Source organism: Anolis sagrei, chromosome 5 (genome assembly GCF_037176765.1).
Source record: "Anolis sagrei isolate rAnoSag1 chromosome 5, rAnoSag1.mat, whole genome shotgun sequence".
In the NCBI taxonomy this organism is placed as follows: domain Eukaryota; kingdom Metazoa; phylum Chordata; class Lepidosauria; order Squamata; family Dactyloidae; genus Anolis; species Anolis sagrei.
Genome location: NC_090025.1, coordinates 11,491,718 through 11,519,054, shown reverse-complemented (window position 1 = coordinate 11,519,054; position 27,337 = coordinate 11,491,718). Strand labels below are relative to the sequence as shown.

General features: G+C 39.3%; 1 long non-coding RNA gene across 1 annotated transcript in view; it reads left to right on the top strand.

Annotated features, from left to right (window-relative positions):
• Positions 1-23,785, top strand: part of LOC137097056 (uncharacterized) — a 55,987-nt gene extending 32,202 nt beyond the window's left edge. Inside the window, exons 2-3 of the long non-coding RNA XR_010909944.1 lie at positions 22,350-22,475; positions 23,751-23,785. This is a non-coding gene — a long non-coding RNA (uncharacterized lncRNA). The remainder of the gene's footprint in view (positions 1-22,349; positions 22,476-23,750) is intronic.
• The last annotated feature ends 3,552 nt before the right edge of the window (positions 23,786-27,337 follow it).

Below are 27,337 nucleotides of genomic sequence, written 5' to 3'. Positions count from 1 at the left end.
ACTATTAGTTGACCTTGCTGACCACCTGACGTAGATCCTATAATGATCCCAATGTTGTTCATTTGTTCAGTCATCTCCAACTCTTCGTGACCTCATGGACCGGCCCATGCCAGAGCTCCCTGTCAGCCGTCACCACCCCCAGCTCCTTCAAGGTCACCCCCAGCTCCTTCAAGGCTCCTTCAATGATCCCAATATTGGTGTTAAATAATATGCTTGAAAAACTTCGTTCTTCCCCAGCATGGTCAAAACAGTTTATTTAAATTGTCCTAATGTCCCAAAGCATTGAAAAGTAGTGTTTTCACATTTGAAGGAGGGGAACTTTGTGTGTTCTAACAGGACTGGAATCAAAGTCAGGATGTATTATTTAGCCAATGTACATTCAGCCCAAGAGCTTATGACATACAGTCAACCTTGCAGTCCCACAACAGCTTTCCACTGATAATATATGTATGCGTGTGTGTAGTTTTAGTTGTCAGCCCCTAAGCAAGAGAGCTGAATCAAAAGCATCACTCGCTTATTTCCCTGCATTTTAGTTGCATATCACAGCAGCAGCTCAGTCAGAGCGAGGAGGGGATGCATTATTAATGCCCACCAATACAAAAGGATGCAAGGCAGGTTATTGTCAGACAAGACAAGAAATATCCTGCGGACATCTCATCTCCACTTGCAGCAGATAAGAGAAGCCCAGGGTCATGTGTGGATAACAGAAGGATGAAACACAATACAGAAACATGTCCAGCTGTGTTCTTTCAATAAAAGGAGAAGCCAAGGCAATGAACAAATTTTCCTAGATAAAATGCACCCACGTCCTTCCTCTTCTACATTCTTTTACCATTCTGTCCATTTCTTCTACTATAAGGAAAAGATCACCAGAGTATCAGGGTGTCGGAATATGGTCCACAATGTTCCCGACATGGATTCAAGGCCATTGGTGCCCCCCAAGGCTATTTTTGCAGTCCATGCCCCACCAGACAGTTCAGATTGTCTCTTTTCAAGTGTGCAAATGGAAATAACTTCTTTGAGCCAACAATGTAATGCAGTGGCAAAAAAAGCCAATGGGACTTTGGCTTGCATCAATTGGAGTATAGTGTCTAGATCCAGGGAAGTCATGCTACCCCTATATTCTGCCTTGGTTAGACCACATCTGGAATACTGTGTCCAATTCCAGGCACCACAATTGAAGGGAAATGTTGACAAGCTGGAATGTGTCCAGAGAAGGGCACCTAAATTAATCAAGGGTCTGGAGAACAAGACCTATGAGGAATGGCTTAAAGAGCTGGGCATGTTTAGCCTGAAGAAGAGAAGGCTGAGAGGAGACATGATAGCCATGTATAAGTATGTGATAGGAAGTCATAGGGAGGAGGAAGCAAGCTTGTTTTCTCCTGCTCTGGAGGCTAGGACGCAGAACAATGGCTTCAAACTACAAGAAAGGAGATTCCACCTGAGCATTAGGAAGAATTTCCTGACTGTGAGAGCCGTTCAGCAGTGGAACTCTCTGCCCTGGAGTGTGGTGGAGGCTCCTTCTTTGGAGGCTTTTAAACAGAGACTGGATGCCCATCTGTCAGGGGTGCTTTGAATGTAATTTTCCTGCTTCTTGGCAGGGGGTTGGACTGGATGGCCCATGAGGTCTCTTCCAACTCTATGATTCTATGATTCTATTATGTGTGACAGCAGTACACATGAAAGGGATCCGGAGGTCTCAGTAGACCACAAACTGAACATGAGTCAGCAGTGTGGTGTGGTAGCTGAAAAAGCCAATGGGTTCTGGGCTACATCAATAGCCATATAGTGTTAAGATTGAGAGATGTAATAGTCTCATTTTATTTTGCGTTGATTAGATCTCACCTAGAATACAGTGTCTAGTTTTGGACACTACAACTCATGAAAGATGCTGACAAGCTGGGATATGTCCAGAGAAGAGGTACCAGAATGATCAAATATCTGGAAGACATGTCCTATGAGGGATGACTCAAGAAATCGTGTATGTGTTTAGGGCTTCAAAGTTAAGGAAAATATATTTTTACTTGAATGTTAGAATGATGGTAAGATCCTTAGGTCTCTAATCCCTTACCTAATCCTTGATTTTGTGAAAAGGAAAAAAAAGGAGAGACTGGGATAATATTTACACTGTGAAAACTGACATGCCAGTAATTATGTTGGATACAATCTTTTCTCTTTCAAAAATCATTGTCAGTCGAAATTAAATAAAGGCTGTACTGTTTAATATATTCACTCATTAGCTGGAGTTGAGAATGAATTGTGAACTAGCCAAGATCACAGTGAAGGAACCAAAGTTAGAAAAAGTTGGAGTACCCCCTCCCATTCGGGAAGGAGCAATGTGTATTGTGTCTTCTTGTTTATCTTTCTTAATGACTAATTTGGTAGAATGGAAAGGTGAGCTTAAGCCAATGAAAATAGAAGATTTTATAATGTGACAAAATATGGGAAATGTTCCGTCTCCCAGGAGTTTGATTTGCATTGCCCCATAGTTATAGGAAATAGCATCCCTTTGCATTTCTTCCAGGGTTGTTACAGACTCAGTAACACCTCGATAGTTAACCATTAACAGAGACTTGAAGCCAGCCTGCAAAGCCTTTTTTGCTGTCGGCTTGAAAAAGTATCTTTTTGGTTTGGAGACTGCCCCTTTTTTTCCTGGGGATGAGATCTCCATTTTTAAAAAGTTCTTTTTGCCTTCTACAGAAAAGAGAAAAGAACTCAGATGTGCTTGTGTGGTCAAGCCAGGGCAGCTCAGACAAGCCATCATAAGTATTAACCTCTTGCCTTTAAACTAGTTCTGAGTAGGATAGGGAAAGATTTGCTCTCTCTACAATAGCAACTCAGCACTAGGGCAGAGAGCGTCTCAGGATTTCTCCGCCATTGGAAGAAGCTCTAACTACTTCGTCTCCAAGCTAGTGTTGAGTTTAGATAGGGAAAGACCTGCTCTTTCTAAAATAGCAACTCAGGGCTAGGGTAGAGAGCATCCCAGGATTTCTCTACCATTGGAGGAAGTCAACCCAGCAAATAAAGGAAAAAGCAAGAAAGAAACATCCACATGATTTTGTAAGCTGACTGTTTGTATCTGTAACCTCAACAAGTTGCACCAAGCCTGCCAAGGACTTTGAGAAAATAAAAATCTTTCATGTTCAATCTGGAGTGGCCTTAGATGCTGGGACTCTTTGAGCGTAAAATAAGGCCCTCGCTATCCACCCAGCTAAATAAAGGAGCACATCATAGTTTCAACGCTAGAGTGCCTGGGTGTGACAGCACAGGAAACTTGACCTAGGCTAGAACTGTGATTTGAGATGTTTACAAGGAGGTATAAAAACCCTCTGGAATGTGTTTTGTCTCTGTCGGTTTCCATTTTTGAGCTGAGCTGCAGCTGATACCATCCATATTCACAGCTGTGAATAAAGTTTCTTTCTCTTTGAGCCTAACTGAGACTGTTTTGGGGTGTGCCAACTCGAGCTGAGAGCCCGAGACAGTGATGGATAGCCCAAGGGGCTATAAATCTGCCACTTCAACAGAAGATACCAAACTGCATAATATGGTGAAATTTCTGGTATATGTAAGAGTTAAAACATAAGCTTAGCAAAACTCAAATGTGAAATATCCCCTTCACTGCTTCATTGTTGGCACAGTCCTCTCATTCCAGCATGGAGACACCACTGGGAAATTTGAGGAAGTGAGATGAAAGGAAACATCTCTCTTTGCTTAGGAGATCATTCTGAATTTAGCTTAACTGACAACTTGGACGTGCTCCAAATCAGGGATGCAAAAATATGTTTATCTTATCCCTGTTGCACATCTCACCAGCCTTCTCATTCTATTTTGCAGTTTGTTTGTTTTTTAAGCGGACATTTGAGGAGAAAGTTATGCAGCTTGAAAACTGGAAATTATGCAGTTGGAAATGTAGGATATAAACTAGATGTATTAAAGTTGAGATGGTGTACATGAAAGCAGTTCTATATGTGAAATTCCAAATTCCTCTACTATTCAGCAGCTAATGAACCTTGGGAGATGGCCCTGATCTCCTTGCTTTCCTGATTTTCTTGCTTACCCATGGTTAAAATAGGAAGTGAGGAGGCAATTCAGACCACAAAAAAGCAACTGGAATCAGCTTGCTAGAAAGCTGTGCATAGTTTCCATAATTGTATTCCTTCACCTGGGCCTGTTTCAAATGTGTGCTTTATGGTAGCATTTTTGAGATGTACAGATTGTATGAATGTACATAACAATTTAAAATTGGCTCAATCTCTTTGAAACAGCTTGTATCCTTCATAAATACTTTGCCATCTTTTCAAAATCTATGGATATCTATAGTCCAGCGAGCGGCAGCCAGATTGCTCACCGGAGCGACATACAGGGAGCACACCACCCCCCTGCTGTGTCAGCTCCACTGGCTGCCGGTTCAGTTCCGAGCACAATTCAAGGTGCTGGTCTTGACCTATAAAACCCTGTATGGTTCTGGTCCAGTGTATCTGTCTGAACGTATCTCCCTCTACATCCCACCTCAGAATTTGAGATCATCTGGGGGGCCCCTGCTCTCGACTCCACCGCTATCACAAGTGAGGTTGGTGGTGACGAGGAGCAGGGCCTTCTCAGTGGTGGCCCCTCACCTGTGGAACTCACTCCTGGGGAAAATTAGTGCATCAACATCCCCCCTCTCCTTCAGGAGGAAGGTAAAGGTGTGGTTATGGGACCAAACCTTTGGGCAATCTGACTCCTAGATAAGGGTAACCAGACGAATGGAACTAACAGGACTGACAACTGTGGAATTGGAAATTGAACTATGAGCTAGCGAACGTTGACCATCAATGAGGAGAAACTGGTTTGTATTAATTTTATTGGTTTTATTGGTTTTATGGTAGTAATTAGGCTTGGGTAACCACGGAAAAATTTTGGTTCTAAACCCGTTTTGTTTTTAGGGGCCCCTTGCGTTTTTTTTAAATAATTCCGAAATTTTACTTTAAAAAATTTCGAAATTTATGAAATTTCGTAAAATTACGAATCGATTCGTTAATGGCGGACGAGATTGCGCAATATGCTAAGAAAGCCTCCAAATGGGACAGGAGGAACTTCTGAAGCTTCCCTCTCCCTCTGTTGTTGACTGTTGGTGTGATAAAACAAACAACAACTATAAAACTTGCACCAGACATGCGAAAATAATTACGAAATAATTACGAAATAATTACAAAATAATTATGAAATAATTTTGAAATAATTACAAAATAATTACGAAATAAATTGAAAAAATTGTTTCGAATCTTTATTACTCCTCACACAATTCCTGCATGGCTCAATATTGGATCGTAAGCTAATTTAAATACGAATTAATAACGAATTACGAAATTAACGAACAAAACTGCCCAAGCCTAGTAGTAATGTAAGAAATGTTGTTTAATTGTTAACTGATGTTATTTTGTTTTACTATTGTTTGTGATACGGGCATTGAATTGTGCCTTGTTTTTGTAAGCCGCCCTGAGTCCCCTTCGGGGTGAGAAGGGCGGGGTAGGAGCAACCGAAATAAAAAATATAAAAAATATCAGAAGCAAGATGAATGAAGACCTCAGATATGAGGGTGATCCGGCTGCGACATCTGTTATTCCATCGGTCGCCAGTCTTAATTCAGTTGATCTTGCTGGCTAGGCTGGTGTCCCCTCCCTCCCTCACCACTCCATGTTCATCCCTTCCGAAATTATGTGCTCGGTGGAATAGAATGATGTTTCAGGTATAGAAGGAGTGTACTGAGGTCTCCAAGTCTTCGGTCCTGGGTATACAAATGAAGACCTCAGACAATTTTAGAATTCAGCTACCTGCCGTTATTTAAAAGTGACCTTTCTGCACCCATTTATTAGTGTCGGACTCCAGTGACCATACCATGGCAGGAAGGAGCCTTGTAAATACCAGAGCTGTGGAATGAAGTCTAAACAGGAGAACCTCTGATTCCCAAACTTTGGTTCTCAGGATGTTTGGTATTTCTGCTTCCAGAATTCCCAATTGTTGACCAAACGGACTGGGACTTCTGGGAGTTGAAATTCAAAATATCTAGAGGAACAAAGTTTAAAATCACTGCAATAGACAATCACCATAATCAATGTAAAAAGTCACAAGTGGTGAGAGCTTTAGTTGTGACAACAGCAGGAAAAGGGTTAATTTGATGGATACTATTATCAAGTAGGCAATGTTTTTATTTTACTTTTTTCTCCTTTATTTCTCCGATCTAAATTATTTATATTATCAAATATTTTTCTGTTTTTCTTGTTTTGGCAGAGGATATTAAAGAATAATATTGAATATTAAAGAGGAAGAAAAAAAAGGTAACTCCAATAGTGTCCTTCAGGCCCCATCTACACTGCCATATAAAATCCATATTATCTGCTTTGAAATGGCTTATATGGCAGTGTAGATACATATAATCCAGTTCAAAGCGGATAATGTGGATTACCTGCTTTGGTAATCTGAATTATATAGCATTGTAGAAGGCGCCTTGGACACCTTATTCAGACATTAAATCGGTAAGATCCTATACAATAAATCCTAATAGTTAATTAATGTATCAATTTAAGTACTATTTACAGCCTCTTGCTGCTCTTGTGATTTCTGATGTGAGGGTCACAGAATAATCAACTTCTAAAGATCCTGATATAAGGAGACTCTTTGTGTCATTATAATTCCTTAAAGATGTCATTTACCTTATCATTTCCTTTCAGTGACAACTTATTACTGATTTCAAACATTCAGTTGATTATCCCATTAGAATTCAAAAATTGTTTATTAACTTCTGTTCTGAATGGAAAACATTTCGTATGTTATAGGATGTTGTCACTTGAGGAATTTGTGGAATGAATCATGCCCACATTTTTTTAATTGAAGTGTATGCACTGCCATTAATAAATGGCTCACTTGAATAAATGCTTTTCATGACATTAAGTATATTAATTTGTATCAGATTTCTAGCTGGAGCCATCCCAAAGGCCCAGAGCCAGTCAATGTCAGCTGAACTGCTTGTTCCTCAATTGTCTCTAATTGCTTCTCCAGTCACGAAAGATACAGTAGATCTTGGGATCTGCTGGAGATTGGTTTCATGACCCCCTGTGAATGCTCAAGTCCCATTATGTGCAGGGATGAGAGTGGAAAGCAAAACAAAAAAAACTATGTTACATTCCTTTTAATGATGAAGACAGTTCCTGGAAACTACTAAAGAATTTATCTCCTCCCTGGTCAAATTAAAAGAGATGCTCCTTACAGGTTCCACTTCTTACAAACATGGCAAATAATAATAATAATAATAATAATAATAATAATAATAATAATAATAATCCAGAGACTATCTGATCCCAGTGTCCCTTATTTTCACTCCCTTTCTAAGCATCAATAAACCTTGTTAGAATTCATGTAGAATAGATATACATGGAAAAGATTTTTTTTAAGGAAATAGACTCAGAAAGGCTTTGAATTGCAAATACGCTGAGAATATAAAGGTCACAAAGAAATCTTGAACCAATTCATCTTGTTTCTTCCTCTACCTAATTAGGTGATCAACATTCTTATTCATTTAACAAAGGCTTTACTTGAAGTATAGAGGGGGAGAGAAGGATTTAAGCACAGTCAATGGAATATTTGCATTCCACTATTAATGCAGGTTGTAATTTTTAATTAGCTGAGCACTGATTCTCCATATTACAAACAGGTGAAGAAGTATGAGTTGTTGACATATACTAATTTTGCTTGTTATTTTCTGTTGTTATCGAAATCAGCTATTTGCCACCAGATAGGTCTGTTGCTCAGCACGCCATTCTACTTTGAAAGCCAAGGGAAAAAAACATGACTGTGTTTGAAGGCAGTAACAGGGGTTTATTCAACTGGCCAGATTGATGACAGAACAGTATAATCTCCAAAAGAACTGACATAACCCATACAGGAAAATAATGCATATGTATTAAGTTTGGCAGCTATTAAATCCTCCCCTGGTTCTCATTGGCTGAGACTTCCTCCTGACATCACAAACCGAGGTGAAGAGGAAGAGAGAACATCTGGGAATGGTGGGTGTTGTGAAATTGCTATTCTATGTTAAAGTTTTGGTGTATAGCTCTATGTTTACATATGGCAGATAGGGAAGAATAGGCACAGACAGGGTAGCAACAGCAGAGATAGGATTCATTTGCATATGTGAAGCCGATTGGTCATATGCAGATTAGTGTAGGCCCAGGATTTGAAAAGGCTGCTAGGCCAAAATGACAGTTGGGGAGAGCAGAGCTGAACATTCCAAAGGGGCGGAGCCAAGGTTCTAAAAGAGGCAGTTAGAGTGAGGGAGCTTGAAAATGACAGTTAGGAATTTGTTTGTGAAGAGGAGAGTTGGGTTTTGAGTGCCTGATAGAAAAAAGCAGTTATGAAGATGTGTTAAAAACTTCTGTTATAGAGAAGCAGTTAGTTAAATAGAGCTCGAGTTTTAAGGAACATAAGGAAGGCTAGTGTTGCCTTAGTTCAGAATATAATTCAGCCAAGAGTGTGTAAAGCAAGTAACATGTTTGTGAATATGAAATATTGATAGTTTATTCAGAAAAGTTAACCAAGTAAATAATACTGACTGTAAGCCTCAAGATTGCAACAAAACACAAATGTAACCACAAACGTTGGAGCCAGAAGTTATAAATAAACTGTGTTACTTTGTTATACACAAGAGTGTTTCATTGCCTGTGATATAAAGTACAAAGGTTTAACAGCATATGGAATGTCCCAGCCAATATAAAAGAAGAAACTGAATCAGTATAAGGCAGCAAAGAGGTTTTTAAAAAGAGGAAATAGTCTTTCTCCCTCACCTTAGTGGGGTTGAAATTTAAAGATTTGTTGTGCAAATGAATGGGTGTGGGCCCCATTGTCCAGACTGGAAAGAATGAGTATTTAGCATTTATGGACTTTGGAAGCTTGGAATAATTTCTACACAAAGAGTGAAACTTGAGAAATGAGAAAGTCAGTCAAGTGAGTAAATGAAGTGCTTGATGAGTCCTGGGGGTTGAGGGTAATCAATCTCTCAGCAGGGAGCCCACTAGAATAATCTGTGTTGTTTCTCAAGATAGCCCTATTGTCCAAAGTAACATAAGTATTATATAATATAAATTATGCTATTTGATAACCTTGGGTACTGGTCTATTGTATAGCAGGGGGTCCATTTTAGAAACAGTAACACACTGAAGCTGGCAGTTTGATTATGTAAAGTTTTGCTACAGTGAAGAAGTTAAGAAAAAAAGGAAACAGACACCCAGCAGACCCAGCAGAAAGTTGTGCCTGTTTTGTTAGTTAAAGAAATGTATGATCTATCTATCTATCTATCTATCTATCTATCTATCTATCTATCTATCTATCTTGGAGTATCAGGATTAAGGGAATTTCATCTTTTTAATTTTATTTCTCTTGAAACTGAAAGGGTGGGGCTCAGGAGATGAGGAATGGCCAATTGTTATGTGCTGGGAATCATAACCTAATCTTGGCTCCAAGGGTTTCCTCAGGATCACAAAGGGAGAGTTCATCAGATTAATCCCCCCAGGAATGTTTGGGGTTGGGCTGGGGCTGAGCTTGGTTGAAACGCTGCCAAGCTCTAAAAATAGGTTAAAATGTATAATTATTATTAGAGGAGGCAGTCTGTTTTTCAATAACACCATCACAAACATAAGGTATTGCAGCTTGGGAGGTGGAAGCTTAAAAGTGAAAATAAGGCAGAGGTGGGAAAATTAGATGCCCCTCTTCTCAGCTGGAATGCATCCTAATTAATGTTTTCTTGGATAAAGAAGGAATCCCATGAGTGTGACTTCCAAGTAGAAGTGAACAAATGAATGATTACCTCAAAAAGGGTGGTGAGGTAAAATAAGGGGCAAGGTGCTTGTACCTTTAATACCTGTAAAACATAGGGAATCTGGTCAGTTGCTGCGTGCATGAACAACTCACAAAGGATTTGGAGCCCTGTTCCTTATTGACCTTGGCAACTCTAATTTGGAGACAATTTGGGATATGGTGACCACATTTCCAGATGTCCTGAACAGCCACAGGAATGATACCCATAGTTTCATTTTCCTGTCTCTGACCAAATATAACCTCTCTATGAATTTTAGGTCCTCCAATGATTTTGTAGTATGCTTCTGCCAGAGATTGACTATAAAGACCAAAGAGCCTGAGAAGATGTTAGGACAGAGAAAGTTTGCCCAGACAATCTTAGAGATAATCACACAAAAAAGCGATAAATGACAAGTTCATGTCAGTCCACTCTTCAATTTGGAACTGAGTGCACTTTATATATTTCAAATTAGAAAGAAAGGAAAACTTATCCATTTGACTTTTTATGCAAGAGTTAGCAATGTAACTTTCTAAACTAAGGAGGAAGATAATGCAGTCCACAGGATGGATGTAAGTGACAGACCTATTTATGGCTTCTGAAAAGTTCCCACCAGTCCCCAGAGCTCCCCATTCCACCATTTAAGGGGGAGGGAACTGTGCATCCAACCCAAAGAAAAACCTCCCCGGAATGCAAATATCACACTCCCACAAGCACTTGTGAAGCCCATAGTACTCTTCTCACATCCCAGAAAACCTCCAATTTTTCAATTCCTTCTTAAAATGGTAACACCCACAACCTCCCCAGCAATGTGCTCCCTCTCCTTCTGCAAATGCCTGCAGAAAAAAAGTATTGACTGGCTTGCAGAAGGCCAGCAGGGATGGGGCCCTCCTGGTTTCTCTTGAGAGGCAGTTACACAATCTAGGAGCAGACATCAAAAATTACAACAGCACAACAACAGAGAGGAAACAAACACGGACAACTAATCACCTCTCAACAAAAGTTTGCTCTAGGCACTGTCAGGCCATTATATGCTAATCAAGGTGGTCAGTTGAAACATTCACACCTAGCTCCAGCAGACAAGAGTCCTTTGTCTCACCCTGGTCATTCCACAGATATATAAACCCATTTTCCTACTTCCAACAGACCTCACTACCTCTGAGGATGCTTGCCATAGATGCAGGCAAAACGTCAGGAAAGAATGGCTCTAGACCATGGCCATATAAAAAAACTACAACAACCCAGACATCAAAAAGCTCCTCTTTTCCCTTGTTCCCACTAAAATTGCTCGAGCATAGCACAATGAAGAATGAACACAACATACTTAGATTTATCTTACACCATCCCAATATAGGAGCCCTACCATAGCATTAAAAATAGCAGTGTATTAAAGAGAAGCAATTAATGACAGAGCTGTCACCGTAATAGCAAGACCAAAATGGTAAATGAAATGCTACAACATTGATTAGAACATAAAACCAATATATTGAGAGGAAAAATAAGAAGTAATTAAATGAATGTAAAGATGGCTAATTGCCCAAGTACCTTGATGGCAGCAAATTGAGTCTCATCTAGGAAACTCTGCAGGGTCAGAGTTTCCTGGTTAGTAATTGTATGGGAGTGTGGGAGACCAACAATGACTTTCAGATGCTCTAGACCAGTGTTTCTCAACCTAGGGGTCGGGACTCCTGTGCGGGGCGTGAGGGGGGGGGGGGGTGTCAGAGGGGTTGCCGAAGATCATCAGAAAATACAGTATTTTCTGTTGATCATGGGGGTTCTGCATGGGAAGTTTGGCTCAATTCTATCATTGGTGGGGTTCGGAATGCTCTTTGATTGTAGGTGAACTATAAATCCCAGCAGCTACAACTTCCAAATGTCAAAGTCTATTTTCCCCAAACTCCGCCAGTGTTCACATTTGGGCATATTAAGTATTCATGCCATTTTTGGTTCAGATCCATCATTGTTTGAGTCCACAGTGCTCTCTGGATGTAGGTGAACTACAACTCCCAAACTCAAGGTCAATGCCCACCAAACCCTTTAAGTATTTTCTGTTGGTCATGGAAGTTCTGTGTGCCAAGTATGGTTCAGTTCCATCATTGGTGGAGTTCAGAATGTTCTTTGATTGTAGGTGAACTATAAATCCCAGCAACTACGACTCCCAAATGTCAAAATCAACTCTTCCCCAAACCCCACCAGTATTCCAATTTGGGCGTATCGGGTATTTGTGCTGAATTTGGTCCAGTGAATGAAAATACATCCTGGATATCTGATATTTACATTAATATTAATAACAGTAGCAAAATTACAGTTATGAAGTAACAATGAAAATAATTTTATGGCTGGGGGTCGCCACAACATGAGGCACTGTATTAAGGGGTCGCAGCATTAGGAAGGTTGAGAACCACTGCTCTAGACTGTTTTAGAGGAAAAATCTGGCAAACCAAATCTCTAAATACTTATTTTCTCTGAAATTTGTGTGATCTTCATAAGATGATTTTTTTTCTTGAAGGTACCCATGCACACAGTTGGCTAAAATGTTTCCCAACATACCTCCTCTCCAAGGCTATCATGAAAGCAAAAGCTGTGGAGATGCAATTGCAAATACAGAATTGCAGGAAAAATTTGGAATCGAAAATGCAAAACATGTGTATCAGTCTAAAGTACAGAGATTCTCTTGATGCATGACCCGAAGTGCAGGGTGAGTAATGAGGTGGCAGCACTTGCTGATGGCACATCGACATTCGGAGCAGGAAGGGGTTTTTTTTTTTCTGGAATAGTTTTTCTTTTGTGGTACTTTCTTGTTTATCTGTCTTACAAGATATGACCTGGATACCGTACAAATGCACTCGCTTTCTTCCATGCAATATCCGGAGCCATCTCTGATTGAAGCTAACACAGGTTCACTTTTTCTCTGGTACAATGTTCTATTGATTTGTGCCCTGATCTTTTCTTGATTGCTTTCCTTCGGGGCTTCAGAACTGGACACCATTGAGAGACAGAGATTGGGTGGAAGAGATTTCATTCTTTAGGCTGATAATCCATTTGATCTGCTTGAACCGAAGGGTTAGGTTATCTGTTGCAGCACTCTTACAGTTCTTTTTGGCTTGTATCTGCCATCACTGCTCTACTCCTAATTGAATTGTCTTGTGGTAGGTTGCACATTGTGATCCTGTTTTGGTCAAACATCCCATCTGGAGCTTTTAATACCCTTAAAAAGTGATTCCAACAATGTTAGTTTCACATAAACATCACAGTAGATTTCTTGCCATAGGAAGAATGCTTCTTGAGAGTCTGTGCTTATCTCTTTGGGAGGGAGCAGTGTTGAAGATAAGGGGGGGAGGTATTCACCATTTTGAAAGAAGGCACTTCCTGTAGTGGTGCCAACATGAATGCAGTCAACCGTTCACTCTTGATTTTGTGCTTCTTCAGATTCTAATATTTTCCTTGCCTTATTTGTGTGACTTGATAATGAGAGCTCACATGGAATTTCGTGCATATTTCCATGCATTTTATTATTATTATTAATTTTGTTTTATGTTAATATCTACTATGTTTTTATAACTGTAAGCCACTCCAAGTCCCTTGTTAGGAGATGGGGCAGGGTATAAATAAAGTATTTTTATTATATTGAACTGGTTCTGCCAACTGCTATTAAAGAAATAACAGAGTTGACCAATGAAGCTGAAGCAAACACCGAGACAAAGAAGACTTTCCTATAGAATACAAAGGTGAACACACTTTTAACCTTATGGATTTCTTTGGGAGAATGATACATACAGAAGTATTTCCCAAGGAACAAGCTGATGAAAATAGATGGTGCTTTTCATCAATCATGAAAACAAACATCAAGTAATGCGCCCCCCCCCCCTTTTTGGGGGGGGGGTGTCTAGATGAAACACATCCAATATACTTTTGAAATACACATATCAGTGTTCAGATTCAAAATTCAAGTCTCATTTCCATTTGGGTACTGTCTTGTTTTCTTTTCTTAGAACATCTGGACTTTTATTTGAAGGTAGGCAAGGAAAGAAATCTTCCTTTCCCTAATAACACAAATTTACAAGACCCAACAGGAATTCTTGCTGCATAAATATATGGCTACTGATTGCAATAGCTGTTAAAACCACAAGAGAAAGGTTAAAATGCTCTGCAGTTTACACAATATGAAGAGAAGCATCATTAAATTGAAAAGTTCACAATCTAAAATAGAGAAGAGTTTTGACATATTAAATGCAAAGATATAGTCCGTACAGCTCAAGATTTCCAGATATCCAGATGTCTTCTATTTTCCTCTTTCTAACATAAAAAGCTTGTGCATTACGCTTTAATTTTATTTATTTATTTATTTATTTGCAAATAATTTTTTATTAAGATATCATAAACTACAACGAAAGAGGGGGAATAATTTGAAGAGGATAGAAAAGTAGGAAAATTGAGAGAGAAAAAAAAGAAAGGAATTTTCTTTAAGTGAAATGGGTTAAACCTTTGTGCCAGCAGGACTGAAGACTGACAGGTTGCAGGTTTGAATCCAAGGAGAGCATGGATGAGCTCCCTCTGTCAGCTCTAGCTCCCCATACAGGGACATGAGAGAAGCCTCCCACAAGGATGATAAAACATCAAAAACATCCGGGTGTCCCCTGGGCAACGTCCTTGCAGACGGTCAATTCTCTCATACCAGAAGCAACTTGCAGTTTCTCAAGTTGCTTCTGATATGAAATATATATATATATGAAGGAATTGGAAAATATCTGTGACTATAAAGGTACATTACTGAATACCAATCTTAGACTTGTTCATGATGTTGTATTTTGGAGTTCAGTGGGTACAGCTATACTTCAGAATTAATGCAGTTTGGCACCTCTTTAACTGCCATGGATCTTTGTTATGAAATCCTGGACTTGTATTTTTACAAGGTGCTTAGCCTTGTCTGCTAGAGAGTGCTGATATCTCACCAAAATAAAACCCCCAGGATTTCATAGCATTGAGCCATGGCAATTAAAGTAGTGTCAAATTGCATTAACTGCACAATGCAGATACACCCAAACTAAGTAATTCTATTTTTTTTCAACTATAGGCTCCTATGTTTCCTCCAAAAAAAATTATTTTGGAGAAAAGGATATTAAACAATGCCTGTCCAAACCACCAAAAGTCATTCATCAGATTTTAGCCTCAATGTCAAAACACATTCTTAATCATTGTAATCCAAATTTGGAATGGGTAGTCTTTCCTTTTTCTATAAAGCTAAGTTACAGATAAATCTGTTGAACCAGTTTCCAAGTACAGCCCCAAATTTCTGATTTTAGTGATGCATTAATTTCATTTGATGCATCCTGAATATGGAGTAGTTCCTTGGTTCTCTAAAAACACAGGCACATAATGCGAATGTGAGTGAAATACTGTTATGTGGAAACTAATCTTCGGCCTTTGAGTAAAGTAAGCTAGAAGGGAAAGGAGTGGACTTAGAGCACAAATGGATTTTCCGTGAAAATTCAGTGTGAAACACCAAATCCAAACTGAAACTTGAAGTTTCTCCTGCAGGTATTTCAGACATCCTTTTCTAAGGAACATATACTAAAGGCGGACGGACATCTGGAAAGGGATCAGAACTTTCTGCCCATCCTTACACACCATGGATTACGAAGCAAGGTTTTGTAGCTTGAGATGTCATGGCTTCTAGGCAAGTTTGAGAAATTGATCCCCAGCATTATCCACTGTCTGGATTGTATTCAGAAGCAGCCTGACAAGGAGTGGATGAAACATTGGCAGTGCATAAAATTCAGGGTTTGATCTCTCTTGGGTTTGACCAATTTTACTGCTGACAGAGCATTTGCAGTCATGGCTTATTTACTGGCCCTCTGATCTTAAAAGGCAGCCTCGCTGCAGACAGCACATGATTAACGTTGTCAAAAAGGACCAAGGGGACGATTATCTTCCCTACAAATAATCAGAACACTAAAGGAGCCAATTTTTCCCAAGGACCAGCCTGTAATTAGCTGAGTGATGTTACCGCCATGGTAATGTATATCTAATGTGTACCTCTTTTACCCTAATGAACCAATCATGTTGTTCAGGGGAAAATGAAGAGATCTAAAACAGGAAGTCATCTAATTTTGTCCCAGGAGAGAAACACATTTTGGAAGAAGTGGATGACATTGGAAAGTTAAGTGAAAGTTGTCCAAATGTTTTAGACAATGGAGACAGAGGTTTTAGATAATGTCATGAGGAAAACATAATTTAGAGTCAGTTGTTCTTGGATAACTCCCTAAGGACATCAGACAAGCCCCAACGCTGGCAGTCTTTAGGAGGAGCCTGAAAACGTGGTTGCTCCAGTGTGCCTTCCCAGAATAAGGGAAACTCTTAGCATTATGTCCTCAAATGCACTTTAATATTGACTTAGGGTTGTCTGCGCACCCTCATCTTTCTCTGAAAACCCTATTTTAATTTGCCTTACCTTGTTCATGCCCAGCACTTTTTGATTTTAAATTGGAATTATTACACTTGGTCCGGCCATAGGTTTTTAAATGCTGTATGTTGTGATATGTTATTGTTATTGCTTATTGTGTATTTTCTGTTTTGAGTTTATTTTTACTGTTTTGTATTGATTATTGTTATTGCTTTTGTTTATTGTAGTGCTGTAGGCTTGGCCTCATGTAAGCCACACCAAGTCCCTTGGGGAGATGGTAGCGTGGTACAAATAAAGTTTTTTATTGTTGTTGTTGTTGTTGTTGGATGCAAATTCCACCATCCATAATTACTGGTTACTGTGAACAACTGAGATCAAACAATATTCAGAGAACCAAAGGATCTGCACTTCCGTTTTGGAGAAGTTCATCTCTAAATTGGCCACTCTCTTTTGCCAAAGTTTTGTTGATTTTTTCCCCTAATTGGCCATAGCATTATTTTATCCCTGTGTCTGTGGATAATACATCCCTGGCTGGACCACATTTACATGAAACCGTGGATATGATAAGATATTATTGAAATACTTTTGGTATACCATAGAGTTGTGCTGGAAGACTTAGAGAGGTATCCTCTCTGTGATGTCTTTAGGTCCTTCAAAGCAACTCTATAGTAACTTCTGGAGGAAGTATACCGCAAAATCAACTGAAGGATCGTGAAAATTTATTGATAGACAATTTTCTTCAGTGTATAAGTATGTGAACCTGAAGATATGGGTTCCATGGTTATGGGGTGTCTTGACATATTGCTTTCTTACCTTTCAAAATTGTAACATTTTCCCTTCTTTCAAGGAACCGGTTTTTGGATATATTTGACCTGGTAGTTCAAAAAATGGCACCAGTTCCCCACTGGCACGTCTCATTTCTGAGATACAGAACATGTCATATGCCAGTCTTCACTATATTCATCCATAAAAACCACTATAGCCAAATCTAAGAAACCAGAGCTGATGTCTATCGAAATCAGTTTTCTGAATCAATGCCCCAAAAACCAAGACATCAAGATTATTTTGGGTTGGGCTGTAGCGGGGTATAAAAATAAAGTAGTAGTAGTAGTAGTAGTAGTTCTTTGTTATCTGTTTGTGGGCACATTCAAAGTGCTGGTTGTGACCTTCAGACCCCTACATGGCTTCGATCCAGACTATTTGAAAGGCGATCTCTCTCTATATGAGCCTTGAAGAAAGAATTATTCTTGTACTCAACAGAATCATATTTTGAACACCCCCTGAAACCTACCCCCCAAAAATTCATTATGAACAGAACCTGATAAATGGGCAGTGCATGTTCCACTTGACCTGGAAATGACTTCACAGTGTTTATGGTGTTTTACTGCACTACATGGCTTAAGAATGGATTGGACTCAGAGGCTTTCAATGGCACACACTGCTTTCTGTTTGGTAAAGGCTGCCTTCAGATTCTCTTCCTCAGCAAAGTGGAATTGCTAATAACATGTCTGGTCTCTTTACGAAGTTCTCTCTAGATGGCAATCTGTAAAACAAGAGTCCCTTTCTGCAACTTTGTTCTTAAAGTCCATCATATGGACATTTCAGGTTTACTGTTATTATGTGCTTTTGCTTTGACTCCTGTTTATGGCAACTTATAAGTAGGGGATTTTTTTATTGGCAGGATGTATTCAGAAGAAATTTGCAATGGCCTTTCTCTTAGGCTGAGCGAATATGACTTGCTATAGCTCTCCCTCTAAGTTTCCATGACTCAAGAGGAAAACTGGTCTATCTGATGCCTTAGGAGTTCTAGTCAAACACTCAAACTACACTGAAATTCCTCAACATTTCAAGTACTTTACTGAATGAAGTGAATTGGTCAAGAACAAACACTTTTAGAGGGTACTAGAAAATGCAAAAAGGAAAAAAGTATGTTAAAAGATGAATTCATGTCTTGTTTTTAATATATTGCAGTGGCACAGAGGCTATCTGTGGCAGCTCCCTCAGTATTCCACTCTGGATCAACCCCAGAGTATTTAGTCTATGCAAATGCACCCCCAAGTCTCCAGGATACTCATAAACACCACGGATCACCCCCATACACACATTATTCTTGAGTGAAATTAGCATCCCAAAATCAAAAAAGCATTGTCAAAACACCTAATATAGCCTAATATATTCAACACAATGCAAAACACCTAAAACCCTGCACAAATTGAAGAATGAAAATTGCAAAAAAAAAAATATCAAGTGAATCAAAACCAAATGTGCCTTCTACTCTTTTCAGCTGCAAATATCCTGATGCCACCATTGTTTTGGCCCCCACAAAGTGGGGCACTACAAGGATGTAATTCTATTCCAATTTTCTTTTTAAAGAAACTACAAGTAATTTAAGTAATTTTCCTCTCATTCATGAATACGTTTGAAAAATTCATTTTGAAAGAAATGAGTTTGAGTCTCATTCTGTGCAGAACACATTCATGTAGAAATATTTATTTGCAGAGAATACCTGCATATTGTTTAGAAAAAATGTACAGTGTAACGCTATTTTCTGCCCCAAAATATTTTCCATTTAAGAGGAGCCCACACACACACACACACACACACACACACACACACACACACACACATCTATAGAGAGAAAGTCTGGAATGGAGAAAGTTCTCTTCATTCCACCAGATTTTTTTACATTAATATTTGACTTAAAAAAACAAACAAATAGTCTAACCATGTTTTGAGCTCACTGGAGAAAAGACAAGACATAAATATAACAAATAATAATTGTATTGAACAGTGAAGTTACTGCTTATTTTCCTGTGAATGGCACCCTCAGACCCAATTGAGGCCTGAAGTGGTATTCATCTACAAGACTACCACTGAATGCTGTTGACTGTATAAAGTGGGCCTCTAGACTTCTATTTTGAAGCTGTGCAGAACGATTCAAGATAATATTTTAAGTTCTGTTTTATTGCTTTGGTTTCTTTTATAACCACAGTGCCACTTTGAACTATCTATTGATTAGATAGATCTGTTTCCCTTTAGCATCTTCACATGTCGCAAATTCAACCAGAATACTCACGCACACAAATACAGAGTTTTGGGAATGTATCATCATTATTGGCTTTCTGTCTTATTCCATACAGGTTTCAAAAGCATTCTTTTAAGTATGTCTTGACTACCTAGCCTTGTACTTTTCTACTTGTGAAGAAGAGAGACAAGAAGCAGTATTTATAATCCTTTGCCATTGTGAGGATTATGCAAGTATCTCTCTGGCTGGGTTGTTCTTTATCATCATCCTTAAGTATGATCAAGAGAAACTGGAATCAATGCCTTTGTCACAAAAGAAAATCAATTCTATAATTCAAGCTAGGCACCAAGACAACAGATCTCAATATTTAAACCTGGATCTTATTCAGTTGAGTGAAAACTGAGGAGAGGCAGGAGAAGGTTGTCTTTTATCCTCAAACAGGTACAAGAAATCATGTATTAGAGTCCACAGGCAAAAAAAGAATACATCTTCTTGTGTTTATTGATGGTTGTATTTCATTATTTTAAAATATTTTATAATTACTCTATTGTTGTTTTCTAAAAAAAACCAAAAACAAGACATTTTGGCTTATAGGTAATTTGTTGGTCTTCTTTAAGAACTACACCAGTGATTCTCAACCTGTGTGTTCCCAGATGGTTTGGCCTACAACTCTCAGAAATCCCAGCCAGTTTACCAGCTGTTAGGATTTCTGGGAGTTGAAGGCCAAAACATCTGGAGACCCACATGTTGAGAACTATTGGACTAAACTTTCAAGGTGTCAACAGGTGAAAATTCTGAAGTTCACAACTGGATTGTTATACAATATAAAATGTGTTCTTCTTTCCCCATCCTATAAACTCACATCCCTTTCATTAAAAAATACCCCCAGATTCTCACAGAAATCAGGCATGTTTCTTATGCAATCCCTCTTCTGTAGTTTTTCACTTTGAGAACAAACCAACTTCAAAACATAATTAATAGAAGAAGTTTATGTGAGAAGAACATAGGTAGGTAAAAGTAAAGGTTTTCCCTGACATTAAATCCAGTCGTGTCCAACTCTGGGGGTTGGTGCTCATCTCAATTTCAAAGCAGAAGAGCTGGCATTGTCCGTAGACACCTCCAAGTTCATGACTGCATGCAGTCATGAACTACCTGCCAATAGTGGTACCTATTGATCTACTCACATTTGCATGTTTTTGAACTACTAGGTTGGCAGAAGCTGGGGCTAACAGTGGGAGCTCACCACACTCCCCGGATTTGAACCAGTGACTTTTAGGTCAGCAAGTTCAGCAGCTCAGTGATTTCACCCACTGCACCACTGGGGGCTCCATGAAGAATATACTGTGTGCATACTCAAAGTTCACATTTTTCTCCACTACTCTTTCATGTGTTTTTAAAACCATCCCTCAAATTGACACTAATAAGAAGCTCAAGTACCACCTCAAAGGATGACATAGATTTTGGTTTCCACATTGGTGCCACATTGATGGAATGAATGGGTTTTTGATATTCCATATTTCTTCTACATCTTCAGCTAATTTCCTTCCAAACCTTTCCTCCATGGAGCTCAGAATGGCACATAAACCTCCTGCTTCTTCTTACTTGATCCCCTTAGTCAACCTGTTGGTATTTGACCAACAGGCGGCAATGAGTCTTGGTACAAAGGATCAAGTAGGCTTGAAGGCAGCATCAGACAGAGGTGGCACCAGAATGTTTGTCTATTCTGTCTCTTCTTTGAAGAAAGCAATGATATTCTTGGGCTGGACTTCACTTTCTTCTCAGTCATGCCTCTTTCTGTTCCACTGATAGCACAGAAGGGAGAACACTGCAACCCATGTGGAACATGAAACCCTTTAGTGGGGGGGGGGGGGTCCCATGCAACCCTTAAGACACAGAGAAAAGAGGGAGGCTGTTTGGTCTCCTGCAGAAGGGAATGAAACCGCCTAGGAAGCAGGACTAAGGAGACCCCTCTTATGTGTCCTCACTGGACATAGGCCTCATCTACACTGACAAAATGCAATTTAAAGTTAATTTCAAACTGTGGTGACCAGGCAACAAACTCCCACAAAGTCATGTGAAAGAAAGCATTTAATGCACATCAATCCTCTGGGGCTTGTGTAATCACCATTCAGGTCTCAAACCAGTTCCTGGATTTCCTATGTGATAATCTGCATGGTGAAACAACTTTCTTCAATATTAGTTTGAAACTGCATTAAATGATCAGTGCAGATGGGACCTCATGGCCTTATCAGATGGGGGGAGGGGTTAATGCAGCATCCTAGGAGGATCTGCTTCCCTGGAGACTAGGACACAAAACAATGGCTTCAAACTACAAGAAAGGAGATTCCATCTGAACATGAGGAAGAACTTCCTGACTGTGAGAGCCATTCAGCAGTGGAACTCTCTGCCCCAGAGTGTGGTGGAGGCTCCTTCTTTGGAAGCTTTTAAAAAGAGGCTGGATGGCCATCTGTTGGGGTGATTTGAATGCAATATTCCTGCTTCTTGGCAGGGGGTTGGACTGGATGGCCCATGAGGTCTTTTCCAACTCTTTGATTCTATGATTCTATGATTTCATCCTATCTCGGGGATGGAGCCCCATGCAGGACTACAATGGAACTAGCACACGGCCTCTCCACGAGGGCAACACTTTCCCCATGTGATGGAAAAAGAGTCATTGAGAGGGAGTTGTGCAAAATATGACAGATTCACCCTGCTGCTCCCTCTTTACTCCTGGATGCCAGGCTAAGCAGGATGTATCACCTGGCCTTTATGATGAGGCTCTTAGTGCAGCTGAAAGATGCATCAACAATTGCTCAATGTCCATATTCAGCAGAAACATAACATAGCACATCTTCCGTGTATCTATGTCACTGTATGTTTACACAACACACAAGCTTGATGTAGGAACTCAACTTGGCTTAAAGGGTTAAAGATTGTCTTACACAGCTGCTACATGCCATTTGAGGGGCTCCTCCTCAAAAGAATCCCATCCCTAAATAAAAGACCAAGAAGAAAGGCAGGATGGAAACGTTAAATGAATAAGATAATGCCTGCACAAATGTGTTGCATGCTCATTCAAAATGTATTGTTTTCAGGTTACTTTTCTGAAAATTACAGAACTGAAATGATAACAAACAGTCCTGAAAGTGTGGGGAAGAAACCTGGATTGAAATTGGATTCCTCGCCACTTCTTGACCTCACGCCCACAGAAGAACCAAAGGGTAAATGTAGCTTTTGAAATTTTAAAAACTCAAGCAAAACTCTGAAAAATGGTCCGAATGGTGTAAGGTTCACCTTAGAACTGATTGAAAAAGTGCATTTCCTGTGCCTGAAGGGCTGCATTTTGCTGGTGCTTTCATTTTCTGTTTGAGAGGCCATAAAGCATTCTGAGGAATATAAATTCCGGGAACTGTGTTTGTAGTGCTGCTGCATTTAATAGTTTGTCAGCATTTCCCATATTTCCAAGAGGTTTATAACATGGTCATAAAAAATCACTGAAAGATAGAACTTGGTAAGACTTGATAAGTACGCTTCCAACGCCTTTCCCTGCATTAGACTGCCTTGCTGCGTCGTCCAATCCTGTTATTTTTCTTTTTAAAAAAATGAAGCACAAAACCCATATGCTTTGAGAGAGAATTAATAGGTATCCTTTAATATGTATCAATAATATTCATGCTGTATTGTTAAACATGATGGTCAGAATCCTTTATCATGGCCTACAGGTGCATCTACTTGGTAGAGTCAATGCAGCTTCCATCTGAACATGAGGAAGAACTTCCTGACTGTCAGAGCCGTTCAGCAGTGGAACTCTCTGCCCCGGAGTGTGGTGGAGGCTCCTTCTTTGGAAGCTTTTAAGCAGAGGCTGGATGGCCATCTGTCAGGGGTGATTTGAATGCAATATCCCTGCTTCTTGGCAGAATGGGGTTGGACTGGATGGCCCATGAGGTCTCTTCCAACTCTTTGATTCTAAGATTCTATGAAGGGGAAACACAGCTCTCCAGTAAGGCTGTTATTATAAAACAGATTAGCAAACAGTTTAAAATCACAGTTTAAAAACACATGTTAATGTAATAGGTATGGAACCGAGGGAGGGGGGGGGGGGAAGACTGATAGCAGGGATCCAAGCACGGGGGGCGGGGGGCACTAAAGGGGATTGGAGGGGCACATTACAAGTTTAGTAGCATTCAACTGTAGCATGTTGCTCTAATTACATTCCCAACAGGATGCTGCCTTCTGGGGTCAATCAACATCCATCTAATTTTAAGTGCTGCAGCACAAAACTTAGCAACACTGTAAGTTCTTGTAGTGCTAGAGTCCAAAAGCAGAAAGGTGGAATGATATTTTTCACTGTGCCCTGGGTATTTTAGAAGCCATGGTGTATTGAGATTAGTTCTAAGGTCTCTGTAGAACATGCATTGAAGAAGCACATGCTCAGTTGTTTCTATGTGCTTATAGCAGTTTGATACTACCTTAACTGCCATTGTTCTATCCTATAGAATCCTGGGATTTGTGGTTTGGTACCAGAGTTCCCAGAAAACCATGAGACTTAGAGTTCCATAGTTTTGAACCATGGCAAACTGTTATAATTAGGCATTGTAGATACCTCTGAGAATGCTTGCCATAGATGCAGGCGAAACGTCAGGAGAGAATGCCTCTAGACCATGGCCATATAGCCCGAAAAAACCTACAACAACCCAGTGATTCCGGCCATGAAAGCCTTCGACAATAAATTGTAGATACAGACTGAGAGGGAAAAAGCTAAGTGTGACCAAAAGAGTGGATCAGAGGTTGAAAGTGCAGTACATGTCTATAATTTCAATTTGTCAAAGTAGTGAAAAGTTGAAAAACAAAGCATTAAAAACAAGGGGATGCCTGTATTGTAGCTTTGAACGTGGTTTTAAATGTTGCTTCATTTAATATGTTTTATCTTGTTTAAATTATTTATGGTTTCAATCTAAGAGTGCTTTACATTATATTGTATGCTACTGTGAGAGCCCATAATAAAAATGGGCTAGAAATATTTTAATTTTTAAAATTGCAAATATCCCTTACACTCTGTTATTGGAGTTCCTATCTCGTTTACCACCCATAAATTCTTCTAAGGATGGTAAACATAAATATTTTAAAAGGCATTCGTAAATAAGGATGGGAGAATATTTTTTTTCCTCAACATTGCAATTTTCTACTTGACTTCACTCCAGCTTGCTGTCAGTGTCTTGCAGGTTTACAGGGATTTAGCTTGGATGGATCTTATGCACAAAGTGGACACGATCAATACAATATCAGAGTTCAGGCCTTTTACAAGGTCAGCTATCAGGTAACATTTTCAAAAAACAAACTTGCCTGTCTCTTTTGTTTTGACTTACCTATGTTCCTAACACCATAAACAAAGGAAAAGAAATCCCAAGACTTCTGTCTCTCATCATTGAAAATATTCCTTCATTGATTACTTTTTGGTAGTGGATTGGTTTAGTTATAGTGTTTTTAGTCCAGATCACTTTTAGAGTAGTTTTACCAGAAGGGGTTCTGAATGGGGCATCATCATCATCATCAAACCTCATGATTTGAGGTGAGTTTCAACACATTACCATAAAATACAAACCATGAAGTACATATATTAAACGCAAAAAGTACATATATTAAGATACATATTACAAAGGTTACAATACAACTAGTATGCTAATTTAAAATCCATAATTTGACTGAGTCAATCACCCCATGCCCTTCACAAATCTATCATTGCCCGCTTCACTCTTCTCAGTTCTTGAACAGTATCTCAGACAGGGAATGGAAATGATATCAGAAAATATTCAAAAATTGTTTTGAGAAAACCTAGTGAGAAGAACCTAGACCAATAAGAACTGCACCGGGATTGGGGTGCAGTTGGCTGAGTGTGTGCTGCATTAAGATCACTCTGACCAAAAGGTCATGAGTTCGAAGCTAGCCCAGGTTGGAGTGGGTTTCCAACCAATTGTGTGTAGCCTGTTGTTGACCTTTGCAACCCGAAAGATAGTTGCATCTGTCAAGTAGGAAAATAAGGTACCACCTTTAAAAAAGTGTGGGGATGCTAAATTAACTGATTTATGAGGCCATAAAGAAGACTCCAGCAAAGCATTCCAGCGGGGAAACATGCGGGGAATGCGGAAGTGCTTCATCAGCGTCGCAGATGGACGATGAAAGTGACAGCTCCCCTGGCGGCCAGAAAAAGTTAAATAGCCTCTGTGTATGTCTGTATATGTTTGTATTAGGGCTGGGCAACCACGGAAAAATTTGTTTCTAAACTCGATTCGTTTTTAGGGGGTTTTTGTGTTTCGATTTTTAAAAGAATTCCAAAATTTTTCTTTAAAAAAGTTCGAAATTTACAAAATTTTGGAAATTACGAAACAATTACGAAACAATTACGAATCGATTCGTTAATGGCGGACGCGACCGCGCAATACGCTAAAAAAACCTCCAAATGGGACAGGGGGAACTTCTGAATCTTCCCTCTCCCTCTGTTGTTGACTGTTGGTGTGATAATTATATTTTTTTTCATTGATAAAACAAACAACAACTATAAAACTTGCACCAGACATGCGGAAATAATAACGAAACGATTTCGAAACAATTTCGAAACGATTACGAAACAATTACAAAACAATTACGAAACGAATTGAAAAATTCATTTCGATTTTTAGTTGCTCTTGAATTGTTCAATATCGCTTCGTTATTAAAAAATAACGAATTAATAACGAATTACGAAATTAACAAACGAAACCGCCCAGCCCTAGTTTGTATGTCAAAAAAATGGCATTGAATGTTTGCCATATATGTGTACACTGTAATCCACCCTGAGTCCCCTGTGGAGTGAGAAGGGTGGAATATAAAATCTGTAAATAATTAAATAAATAAATTTACAGTTCGAACCTATTCAGTGCAAAATTTGGATAAGTCGGTTTGCATAAAAACAACTTATAATAAACTTACCACAGTTAGTTAGGAGATTTATATAATTTGTCACTATTTTTTTCTTGGAGACAGCAATGAGTTATTTCAACAAAGTCTTTGAAGCATGTTTGCAATTAATTCTTTTTTTCTGCAGAAAACTTGCATAAGCTGTTCTGCACAAAAATAGCTTTTTCTGTGTGAAAAAACATTTCTACACAAAAAACATTTTTTGCACAGTAGCATTTATTTGCTATACAAAATTTTGCAATTCATATAAAGTTGTTCTGCACAGAAATCAGCTTTTTGTTTGCAGAAAGTAATAGTGATAGAAAAATATTGTTTTCTAGCTAGAAACAAGTATTTTTTTTGTGCAGAACAGTGTGTGCAAGGTTTATGCAGAAAAGTCCTGAATTCTGAATTTTTTGCACAGGAAGAAGTAAATTGCTGAAATTGCTTGTTGCTGCCTTCAAGAAGAAAATTGGTTACAAACTACATCCTTAATCTAACTCACAATGTTATGGAAAACAGCATAGAGGAACAGAGTTTGCATAGTATGGCATCCTAAGCTCTCTGCATGCTTGTTTTCCTGCCTTGATGTAGTCCTGACTAGATCCAAGTAAATATTTAATTTCCCCACTTTCCAAGAGGGATATTGTAGCTCAAGAATCAAGGCCTCAGTTCAGCTCATAAGAAACTTTGGGTTCATTAGTTTCTACTAGTGGTGGCCCACCATCATCACGCTCATATTTTATTTGTCGTGTCAGGGCAACCAGTCAATTATATTACATTTCCAACAGAACAAAGCAAACAAACAGGCAAAATACAAAATTTGTGAGTTTGGTAGTTGATTAAATGTCCTTTGACCAGTTTCTGGCCACTTGGAGTGCCTCTGGTGTTGTTGCAAGAAGGTCCTCCATTGTGCATGCGTCAGGGCTCAGGTTGCATTGCAGCAGGTGGTCTGTGGTTTGCTTCTCTCCACACTCGCATGTCGAGGATTCCACTTTATAGCCCCATTTCTTGAGGTTGGCTCTGCATCTCGTGGTGCCAGAGCGCAGTCTGTTCAGCGTCTTCCAAGTCGCCCAGTCTCCTGTGTGCCCAGGGGTGGTCTCTCATTGGGTATCAGCCGTTGATTGAGGTTCTGAGTTTGAGCCTGCCA